This window comes from Cetorhinus maximus, chromosome 3 (assembly GCF_964194155.1).
Source record: "Cetorhinus maximus chromosome 3, sCetMax3.hap1.1, whole genome shotgun sequence".
NCBI classification, from domain to species: Eukaryota; Metazoa; Chordata; class Chondrichthyes; order Lamniformes; family Cetorhinidae; genus Cetorhinus; species Cetorhinus maximus.
In genome coordinates, this window is record NC_135881.1 from 208,138,716 (window position 1) to 208,151,331 (window position 12,616).

The window sequence follows — 12,616 nt, forward strand, 5'->3', positions numbered from 1 at the left end:
ACATACAATCACCTTCAGCTGACCAGTCTGTTGCCCACTACACAGCACTGAATTAACATCTGCTTCCTGTGTTGCCTGAGAATTAATTGCAAATTGACTTGTAAAGTTGGGGGAACAGTACCTGTAAAGAGTAGAAACAATTCACAAGGACAATTAGCATGGGAGCCAGGGTTGGATGTTTAGGATGGTCAGCAATTTAATGAGAATAGGGTGAACTCCCTGGCTGTTTAGGACCTTTACAAGCTGTATTAACCCTTCTTCCATGTGTATACACAAAGTGAGAAAGGTTAGAGCCACTGTTTCACTATTTGAGGGGCTCCTCCTTGATTTCTGACTCCACTTTGTCCTTTGCTCCTGATCTTTGCTCACCCAGTGTGGAGGGGAGTGGGCATGATGGAAGATTTCCTCGTGAATCTTTCCTTTGACCCAGCCAGTAGGGTTGTTGGCTCTGGATGCCTCCCTCCCTTCCATGATTTTCTCTGTACCCGAGTGGCCCTTAAGAAGGAGCACAGGGTGGTTGTCAGTACAGTTGACACTACTGGCAATTGGTGGGCACTGGACAGACTGAAGACATGGTGGATAGTGCAAATAATATCATTATTCAAGTTCATAAGTTTTTCTTTGTTTTAAAATGTGGGTTTTTATTGCTTTAGTCTTTTAAAAGGAAGCATTCTTGATCAATTTGTTTTGTTTGAGGCAGTCGAATGTCATCCCTGATTGGGTCAATCAGAAAAGGAGATTAGGGTGAAGTTAGGTTTCATGGACAAGGTGTGTTTGGAGAGAGTGTGACAGCACATGGGAAAGTGAAGAAAGATGCAGGAGCCAGCAGGAAAAATCTGGGCGAGATTTGGTTTGGTGGGTAAGAAGAGTAAATAAAGTATTAGAGGCAGTTGAATAAAGGATCTCGACCTTAGTGGCGAAGACATCCACAGGCTTACATATGAATAGTTAGAGGGGAGGCTGGAGGGGTGGAAATGATTGTTTTAAGAAAATTGATTTGGTGAAAAGAACCCATAAATTATCTTTTACCCCCCTGGATATTGTTGGTGATTTGGTCAGAAGAACTCAATACGGCACGATGTCCAGTTGGATCTGTTATTGGGTGGATTCAGCAGTTGTATGTCAGATTATATTCAAGTCTGCAACCTCTTGATGTTGAGGGATTGAAGATAGGATGAAGCCTGGTGAAGTGACTCTAGACAGGGAAAGAGTAAAGGTTTTGCTGGGGACATAGGTATTCAAGATAGAGGATGATTGAGTGAATTGAAAGTGTCAGAAGTTTCATGATGAATGAAACAGCAAAGAATAGATGGTTGACAACTTTAAAATGCAATTGTAAGTGACTTGAGAGCAAAAAAACCTTTTTATCAGAGCAAGTGCAGAAGAAAGTGGAGCTGAGAAAGAGGAAGATATGCACAGAGAGGAATACAAGAAATTGGTCAGAAAATGCTTAGGCAGTGACAGTGAATGTGGGAGAAATTGAAATGAAAATTGGTGATATTCTATAATGGACATGTGATTCACTTCACCTGAGCAATGCAGATAACTATTCACCGGATTGCATTGATATTCTGAAGAACGGTGTTAACAGAATTGTGACAAACAAAACTAAATCAACACTTTTGGTCAAATATGCACAGCCACTATTGTTGAAGTGACTATCAAACACTATAATAATGATTCTGATTTCAAATACTGGGTCAGATTTCTAACTTTCACTCTATTTTCCAATGTGGTCATTTATCTTTGGAAGATGTCTATTGTTTCACACTAATGGCTGTTTGATAAGCAAGAAATTGGAATTATCCAGCTGAGCTGGCAGCAGCAGAGATTAGATATTATTCAGCACTGTAGGACTTGAGGGAAAAACAGATGTGGATTTTGAGTTAATCTGTTCACTGGAGAATTGGGCAGTGTAAAAAAGTAATTCTTTCAGCTTAACTGCTGCAATGGAAGCCACAGTGAAAGTGATATGGACAGTAGCCAAGATAGTAATTTAGGAATTGTCATTTCAAAATTTCAGTCTGGCTTGTGTTACATTTGTCAGCAGTTAGGCATTGCAAAGAATATTTGTGGCCTTGTTCCTTCAATTTTCTTTTTTAAAAACTTCATTAGAGATTTCAGGGGTAGCGTACAAATCCACTCAGGTGGATTTGTATTCAAGCACGATTCAGCCCAGGTCAGGCAAACCAGCGAAAAAAGATCGAGGAATTTCAAGTGCAAATTGTTTCCATTTCAAATTGAGTTTCCATGATCTTGCACGTGGTTTCAAAAAAAAAAACATGGCACTGAAAGTCAACAATGCCCAGGAAACTGGCCATGACCCCAGATTGAATAATCACGAAAGTAAGGCAGGTTGTGCACACAAGTGCTGATTAGAAGCATTTTTTAAGGAAAATCGTCAGCTCTGCGTACTCACCTCCACTGAAGTGCGGAGTGCACTGACTAGCACAAGTCACAGGTTTCAGGATGGCTCAGGGCCAGAGGGAGTTGTTGCACAGCTTCTCAGGTGCAGCACTGTCGGTCCTGGTGGAGGAGGCCCAGAGAAGGAGGGATCTCCTATTCCTACAGAGGGAAAAAAAGCCCTTTGCTTTTGCATCTCTGTCCTGCCACTGCTGGTATCTATCTAGCTGGCCTCATGACTTGCTCCCATTCCTCATCCAGGCCAAGGGAGTCCCCCAATGAGGTGTTAATGACCAAGCACTTCTGACCTCTTAGTGATCCCTCTTGGCGATTGCTATAAGGCTCTAATAAGGTAGATCAGCAAAGCACATGCTCTGTTTAGGTGAAATCCTCAAAGAATTTCTGAAATAAATGTTGCTCGAGTGTTGTTGTAGTCTTGACCAAGTGTCGCAGAAAGTCTCCTGATGTGTTTCAGAGCTCCTGTTCACAGCTCCAGCATCAGTGAAAAGATGAATATCCTGTTAAGTAGCACTTGAAATATACATCAATGTAGCGTTTACACCCAATCGCTGTTGGAAGAAGACATTGAAACAACAGCCAGCCACCCAAATTCCATGAAGCCAATTTGATGGGTGCTACCAGGCATTTTAAGTGGCAATTATACCCTTAACAAGCTGCTGGAAAGATATCCTGAGCACAGGTTTCAAGAGTCTGTATGACTCTTCTTCAGGCTCTTCATTTTATTCATTATCAACAAAATACTGCGGATGCTGGAAATCTGAAATAAAAACAAAAAAATGCTGGAAAAACTCAGCAGGTCTGGCAGCATCAGTGGAGAGAGAAACAGAATTAACATTTCAAGTCTGAATGACTCTTCTTCAGACTCTTCTTCAGTTTATTCATTATCAAACAAAATTTGACACATACCAGGCAACATAGGGAGATATTAGGGCAGATAATCAAATGCTTGGTCAAAGAGTTAGTTGTTAAGTAGTGTTTGAAAGGAAGAAAGGGAGGTGAAGAGGTGTGGGGCATGAATTCCAGAGCTTACCACCAGACAGCTGAAGGCACAGTGGCCAATGGTGTAGCGATTAAAATCAGAGATGCTCAAGAGGCTGGAATTAAAGGAGCGTGGAGATCTTGGATAGAACTGCTGCACAGAAATGGGGCATGGGGCCCAACTGATTTACGTCAGTGTTTCTGCCTCATGTGAGACACCTCCTAATCTGACCATCATCTCCATCTATTCCTTTCTCCTTCATATGTTTATCTAGATTCCCCTTCAGTGCATCTATGCCATTTGCCTCACACCCTGGCAGCAAGTTCCACATTCTGCTCTCCGAGTCACGAAGTTTCTCCTGAATTCCCTACTGGAGTTATTAGTGACTATCTGATATTTATGGCTTCTAGTTTTGGATTCTCCCACAAGATGAAAACATCTTCCCTCATCCGACAATATCAAAATAAAGATGAGGGGATGATATTTTCCCTGTGCGCTATGTGCAATAGAATCATATTCCTGTTCTTTGTTAGTGGGTTTATGATTTTGTTACCAAGAGCAATCTCTCTCTCTCTTCCTCCCCACCTTTACCCTGGAGATGAATATTCACTTTTCTGATCACCTGCAATGTTGTGCAAGGTAGTGTCTTGCAAAAAACAAAGGCTAAACCGACACTTCAGACATTGTGACCACCTAGGAAGCCCTTTAATTCCTTATTGCACTGCCAAGGATTGCCCCCTATTTTTTCCTGTTTGAATGTAAGATGCTTCCAGACATTGAAGCAGTGCAACAATTCATTTCCTCCCTTTGCTTACAAGTTTAAATCCCAGTGGCTCGATTTTAATCAACACTCATCTGATTTAAGTTGCAGCATTTTGCACAGTTTGAAACAAATAACTCAGCTTAAGATGTCTGAATGTTAATTACAATAAAGTCCCAAAATTCTCTGACATTTATATTCCCCAGTCAGGCATGATGAGCTTTATCAGTAAAGTGGTGCTGGTAATAATGCTAATGACAACAGTCTGTTTGCACCTTGCCATCTCCAGCTGCAAAACACACTCATGGGGATGACAAAGTTACAGAGAACTTGCAACAACCACTTGTATTTAGCTAGGGCCTGCAGTGTAGTATAATAGTCCAGCACCCTTTACAAGAGCATTATCAAACAAATGGATGAAAATAAAATACTGCGGATGCTGGAAATCTGAAATAAAAACAAAAAAATGCTGGAAAAACTCAGCAGGTCTGGCAGCATCTGTGGAGAGAGAAACAGAGTTAACATTTCAAGTCTGAATGACTCTTCTTCAGACTCTTCTTCAGTTTATTCATTATCAAACAAAATTTGACACATACCAGGCAACATAGGGAGATATTAGGGCAGATAATCAAATGCTTGGTCAAAGAGTTAGTTGTTAAGGAGCGTTTGAAAGGAAGAAAGGGAGGCGAAGAGGTGTGGGGCATGAATTCCAGAGCTTACCACCAGACAGCTGAAGGCACAGTGGCCAATGGTGTAGCGATTAAAATCAGAGATGCTCAAGAGGCTGGAATTAAAGGAGCGCAGAGATCTTGGACAGAACTGCTGCACAGAAATGGGGCATGGGGCCCAACAGATTTATGTCAGTGTTTCTGCCTCATATGAGACACCTCCTAATCTGACCATCGTCTCCATCTATTCCTTTCTCCTTCATATGTTTATCTAGATTCCCCTTCAGTGCATCTATGCCATTTGCCTCACCCCCTGGCAGCAAGTTCCACATTCTGCTCTCCGAGTCACGAAGTTTCTCCTGAATTCCCTATTGGAGTTATTAGTGACTATCTGATATTTATGGCTTCTAGTTTTGGATTCTCCCACAAGATGAAAACATCTTCCCTCATCCGACACTATCAAAATAAAGATGAGGGGATGATATTTTCCCTGTGCGCTATGTGCAATAGAATCATATTCCTGTTCTTTGTTAGTGGGTTTATGATTTTGTTACCAAGAGCAATCTCTCTCTCTCTTCCTCCCCACCTTTACCCTGGATATGAATATTCACTTTTCTGATCACCTCCATTTGTATTCATGAGTTTCCCATTATTGACTGTTGAGTGACTTTTTTTTCAATCTTTTTCCTCAGCTTCACTAATCTATTTTTGATGGTGTTGAAATCCTCTGTCACACTCTAAGCAGAGCCCAATCATGCTTTCTCTGCCAATTCCACCATGTTTTCTCACATCCATTTTTTTTGAGCTAATTGTAAGAATGATCACCATTTTAACCCCTCTGTTCTTACATTGGGAGATTTTTTTTCCCGTTATTTTCTTTGTTCAGTTGTCGACTACATTTTAAACAAATGCTTTCCCTCTAAGTTAATTAACCTTACAAACAAGGATATCGTTATAAAAGGTAACTAAGCTCTGTCACTGTGATGCTGGGTACTTTCATATTCAGTTCCAATCACAGCAACTATGTAGATGTCAAGGCTATATACATTTCCTTATTTATAGATGAGAAACAATCACTTTAAGAGAAACTAGTTGATGCTTGAGTTAAATAGTGGCCACAGCAATGACACAAGAAATGCATCTAACTCCTGTACTGTAGCATTGCATACAGTAATTTCTAAATCTAAATTGAAATGTTTGTTTGCTCTAGATGCATATGGATCGTAAACAATGATTTACCACACACATTACAGCTAATATATTTGTTTAATCGTGAAATACTTTGCAACACTGTCATTCCATATTTCACACTGGCTGTCATTTCAAATGGTCATGAAGTTATTTAAAGTGTTTAATGACACAGCTGCTCTGTGAATTCATCATTAAGGAGGACTAATGGAGTTTTTATGTTCCTTGTTTTCCAACTTAGAACTGATAAAACTCCTTTTTTTAAGCAAGGGCAGATGTCCATCTCACCAAGGCCTCCAGTTATTCATAGTAATCTGACTTTGGGAACATTTCTGTCTCCTGCTTGGTCAGCAAACCCAAACACAAAAACAGGCAGATAATCTGTGCTCAGCCTATTGCCCAAAGCTTGTCTACAACCTACTGAGGTCAGCAAGGTGATAGTGTGGCTCCTCTCCCTAGATGTCCTTGCTCCCTCTATGTAGGTAGGGATCAGTGCTGTGTTTGATTCGCTGCAGTGAGGTACTGCCAAGCTCAGGAAATTGTTGTGTTGGAAGAGAATATGCAGCTAAGTGCACAAATACATGACACTTCTCAGTAGTGTCTTCTCACATACAAAGCTCACAGTGGAATGCACTGTTAGTTCATTTCATCCAGACAACATAAAGCAGTTGACAACACAATTCTCTTGCAGCAAAAGCATCAGAGAGTGGAACTTCCACTTGGGGGCCTGAGTGATTTTGATTCACCATTCTCGGATTAGAAAATGAGAGGTCCTTCCATTGTGTAAAAAATATCTCCCGGTTTGTTGACCAAAGAGCAGGATTAATGTAAATTATGGCTTGATTGATCCCACCTCACTGGTTTTAAAAAATACCATAATGTGAAGGGATCGATTTAGTGGAATTGCAAACATCAGAAATGAATCAATTGAAGATCAACATAAAATAAACATTTATGATCTACACTTCATGGTAATGGGCACGCATTTGTGTTTTATTGTGGAACTAGTGAAGGATGAAAAATTCATTACTATCTATCAATCATAGTTTCTGAAACATTAAGAAAATGTTAGCACTCCTTCCAATCTGAATCTACTAAAGTGCCTGATTATTATCTTTGCTTTTTGATCTTTATGACAGGTTCAGTCACTTGAGGATAACTTCAGTCATGTTGAGGTATTCTCAATCACATTTACAACGACAGAGTTTAGACAAGGAGTATAGTGCAGCTTCTCCAGGTGTGATTGGATTAAGCAATAATGGGCAAGTGGGAGTTGAGTAATTGAAGAGAGTGATGCTGAAGTGTAAGGTTGAAAGGCAGCCTTCAATTAAACTCCCTGGCCTAAGTACAACTTACTGCACTGCTGCTTAACACTTTCAAAGCATTCTTTTAATAACATGTTGACCTGTTTTAATGCTTATATCTGTGGACTTTATTAGTTTTGATTGGATAATCATCTGAAGAGAAAAAAAATTGTGCGGCTACGGGGAAAGGGCAGAGGAGTGAAGGGAGGTGAGTTCTACTTGCAGATCCTTAAATGGCCTTCTCATGCATTATTACCATTCTATGATTCTATGATCTGGGAACATTCAATTTCAATCAGACTGTATTCTACTCTGGATGTGAAGTAATCTGTATCTTTGGGGAGTGTTTTCCTTACACTTACTTTCCTGGATGTTCTGTATTCCTATCACAGCTAGGATGGAGCCTCTGTGTCTATCTTGTGCTATCCTGCCTTACTGATATGGACAACGTGTGATCCCTGGCATGATCATCCTCTTCTTAGTGTATGTTTTGGTTCCTCACTTCTTCTGATAGATCTTCCTCACTTGTGCATCATCTTATGCCACTAACTGTTTCTCAATTTATGAATCAGCAACAAATCTGCTACTCTTGACACAGCACACACCTCTACAATCAAGGTCAATTTTAATCCCCAAAAAGGGTGGCTTGGAGTTGCGTGGGATGTTAACCATTTAAAAAATGTCAAACCCTCTAAGCCACCCATTTCTGTGCTTAATGGAGGCAAAACAGGAGGGCAGGGAGCCCAACAGGCTCCTCGGAGCGGGCTTGGCAATTTAAATGTGTTAATAATGCAGGTCAGCTCACTTTTAACCTGCTTTGTATATTTAACCCTGGCTGACTGGTGGAAAACTGGCAGCTGAAGGGAGACAAGGGCACCTTCAGGGAGGAGGTTAGAGCCTTTACAGCACTGCTTGTGGGCCAGGAGGAGCAGGAATCCTCACGCCACCACCCCCCCCCAAACACCATTCCTTGGACCCCCCCACCATCAGAAACTCCCCCAATGCAAAGACTTCATGGATATTAAGATCAGTATCTTCAACAGTTTGTAGCTAACAACTATAGTTAGGAAAGAGGCCCAGAGGTTTCTATTAACTTACTCTGAACCTTTTAAGGTAGGTCAAGTCAACAGTCCCAGAATCCTTCACCAGCAGGGATATTCTGGCAATTTTGATGGAACTGGGAAGGAATGTTTGGGTAATCGCTTGTGAAACCTAATCCAGATGCCTCCATGTGGGCAGAAATAACATAACGATACTCAAACAACAAAAATCTGTTTTTTAATTCGATCACGGGATGTGGGCTTCACAGGCTGGGCCAGCATTTATTGCCCATCCCTAGTTGCCTTTGAGAAGGTGGTGGTGAGCTGCCTTCTTGAACCGCTGCAGTCCATGTAGTGTACCCATAGTGCTGTTAGGGAGGGAGTTCCAGGATTTTGACCCAGTGACAGTGAAGGGACGGCGATATATTTCCAAGCCAGGATGGTGAGTGACTTGAAGGGGAACTTCCAGGTGGTGGTGTTCCCAACTATCTGCTGCCCTTGTCCTTCTAGATGGAAGTGGTCGTGGGTTTGGAATGTGCTGTCGAAGGAGCCTTGGTGAATCCCTGCAGTGCATCTTGCAGAAGGTACACACACGGCTGCTACTGTGGTCAGTGGTGGAGAGGGTGGATATTTGTCGATGTGATGCCAATCCGGCAGGCTGCTTTATCCTGGATGGTGTCAAGTTTCTTGAGTGTTGTTGGAGCTGCACTCATCCAGGCAAGTGGGGAGTATTCCATCACACTCCTGACTTGTGCCTTGTAGATGATGGACAGGCTTTGGGGAGTCAGGATGTGAGTTACTCATCGCAGGGTTCCCAGCCTGTAACCTGTCTTGTAGCCACAGTATTTATATGGCTAGTCCACTTCAGTTTCTGGTCAATAGTAACTCCCAGGATGTTGATAGCGGGGGATTCAGTGAGGGTAATGCCACTGAACTTCAAGGGGCAATGGTTAGATTCTCTCTTGTTGGAGATGGTCATTGCCTGACACTTGTGTGGCACAAATGTTACTTGCCGCTTGTCAGCCCAAACTTGGATATTGTCCAGGTCTTGCTGCATTTGGACATGGACTGCTTCAGTATCTGAGGAGTCGCAAAGGGTGCTGAACATTGTGCAATCATCAGCAAACATCCCCACTCCTGACCTTATGATGGAAGGAAGGTCATTGATGAAGCAGCTGAAGGTAGTTGGACAAGGACACTACCCTAAGGAACTCCTGCAGTGATGTCCTGGAGCTGAGATGACTGACCTCCAATAACAACAACCATCTTCCTTTGTGCTAGGTATGACTCCAACCAATGGAGACTTTTCCCCCTGATTCTCATGGACTCCAGTTTTACTTGGGCTTCTTGATGCCACAATCATTCAACTGGGGCCTTGATGTCAAGGACAGTCACTCTCACCTCACCTCAGGAGTTCAACTTTCTCATCCATGTTGGAACCAAGGCTGTGATGAGGTCAGGAGGTGCGTGGCACTGGCGGAACCCAAACTGGGTGTCAGTGAGCAGCTTATTTCTAAGCAAGTGCTGCTTCATAGCACTGTTGATGACCCCTTCCATTACTTTACTGATGATTGAGAATGGACTAATGGGGGGGTAATTTGCCGAGTTGTATTTGTCCTGCTTTTTGCTTACAGGACGTACCTGGGCAATTTTCCACATAGCCAGGTAGATGTCAGTTTTGTAGTTGTAATGGAACAGCTTGGATAGGGGCGCAGCAAGTCCTGGAGCACAAGTCTTCAGTACTATTGCCGGAATATTGTCAGGGCCCATAGCCTTTGCAGTACCCAGTGCCTTCAGCCATTTCATGATATCACGTGGAGTGAATTGAATTGGCTGAAGACTGGCATCTATGATGCTGGGGACCTCCAGAGGAGGCTGAGATGGATCATCCACTCAGACCTCTGGCTGAAGGTTGTAGCAAATGCTTCAGTCTTATCTTTTGCACTGATGTGCTGGGCTCCCTCATCATTGAGGATGGGGATATTTGTGGAGCCTCCTCCTCCAGTGAGTTGTTTAATTGTCCACCACCATTCACGACTGGATTGGCAGGACTGCAGGCCTTAAATCTTATCCTTTGGCTGTGGGATCGCTTAGCTCTGTCTATCACTTCCTGCTTATGCTGTTTGGTATGCAAGTAGTCCTGTGTTATAGCTTCACCAGGTTGACACTTCATTTTTAGGAATGCCTGGTGCTGCTCCTGGCATGCCCTCCTGCACATTTGATACCCAGCTTAATGGTGATGGATTTGCCGGGCCATGAGGTTACAGATTATGTTTGAGTACAATTCTGCTGCTGCTGATGTCCCACAGCGCCTCATGGATGCGCAGTCCTGAGTTGCTAGATCTGTTCGAAATCTATCCCATTTAGCACAGTGGTAGTGCCACACAACACGATGGAGGGTATCCTCAATGTGAAGGTGGGACTTCGTCTCCACAATGACTGTGCGGTGGTCAATCCTACCAACACTGTCATGGACAGATGCATCTACGGCAGGCAGGTTAGTGAGGGTGAGGTCAAGTATGTTTTTCCCTCTTGTTTGTTCCCTCACCACCTGCCGCAGACCCAACCCAGCAACTATGTCCTTTAGGATTCGAGCCACTCTACGTGATGAATGTTGAAGTTCCCCACCCAGAGCACATTCTGCGCTCTTGCCACCCTCAGTGCTTCCTCCAAGTGGTGTTCAACATGGAGGAGCACTGATCCATCAGCTAAGGGAGGGTGTTAAGCCACTTAGCCGACTACTCTTCCAACACCCTGACTACACCCCCACACTCTCCACTAACCCCCACCCCCCCAACAATCCCCCCACCCCCCCAACTCCTCCCCCACCACCCCACCCTGCACCCCTCAACCACCTAACCCCTTACCTCACACAATTACCTTCTCCCTGGCATCTCAAAGTGGGTGGGACCTTTAAACCTGCAATTCAATAGCGGCTGCCACTCCTCGGAAGTTCTGGCCCACATTAACTCTGTTTCTCGCTCCGCAGTTGCTTCCTGAGCTGTGGAACATTTCCAGCATTGTGGTCTTACTTCAAATTTGTCTGCTGTAGTTCCTACACTACAACAGTGACAAAACTTTACAAAAAAACCACATCATTGTCTGTGAAGAGCTTTGGAACAACCTGAGGTCACAAACGGTACTGTCCCAAATGTGAATATTTCTTTTCTTTTGGGCCCCAGCTGCTCCGATGGACTCAGAGGGGGCGCTCCCTGTTACCCCAGGGATTTTAATTGTCCTGATGTTGGATGAAATATCAAAAAAGCAATCAGTAAATTTTGTTTGGATCTGTTGCTTTAAATTGAAAGCTTAAGCCTTCAGTGACAACTGGGGACAAAAATATTGGCTTTCCATTTTCTACTTCATTCTGCCCAACTTTGATTAGCAGTCAGGGTCAATGAGTTTGTAAAACCAGTGTGCAATCTGTTTCAAGACTTAGATATTTATAGACAAACTGGTCGAAACCTTGGAGTCTCCAGTTCAACACAAAAGGATGGCCACCATGGTATTACTTTTCCTTTAAGAGCCATATTTGGGTCTATCAAAGACATGAACAAGATATTCAGCAACATTTTGTGTTGAAGCTTTTCAGTCAGCAGATTTCAAAGGTGAATTACATTTTTAAGGAAGTGATCTAGATTCACTCCTTAATTTGGCAAGAACTCTTCAGCTACTGTAAATGTACTGTTAAAAATAATACTTTAGCAAATTATTGCTATAAGGAAATAGCATTAACATTTAAATATATCAGAGAATAAACCTGAAGATATTGTTATGGTATTTGCATTAAGACTACTCTGCAAATTTACAGTCTGTATCTATTCGTTTGAATTCAATGCAATTCACCAATTGCATAATAAAGGACCTTAATCTGCATGGCACGCAAATATTCCACGCGTTAATATTCAAAGCTTTCACCATGGAAAGTAACACCCACCAGATTAGTTACATAAGAAAACTTGTCAGGTTTCCTGTACTGAATAATTTAATTTTTAATATGACCTGGATAAACACAGCTGCAGATAGAATCTCCAGCAAATTAACCTCTGCACTGTTTGATGGATCCCATAACTGCCCTGCCATGTTCATTACAATACTATGTACATGCAGTGCACATTGGTGAAATTCCAATGTTATTAGTAGACACACTGTGGCATTGCTCCCAGGTGCAGTTTGTATTGTTGCATTGAGAGTCGGAACAGGAGAGCAGTTCACCCATTATTTAAATACAGCCAATTTACTGCAGTAATAGG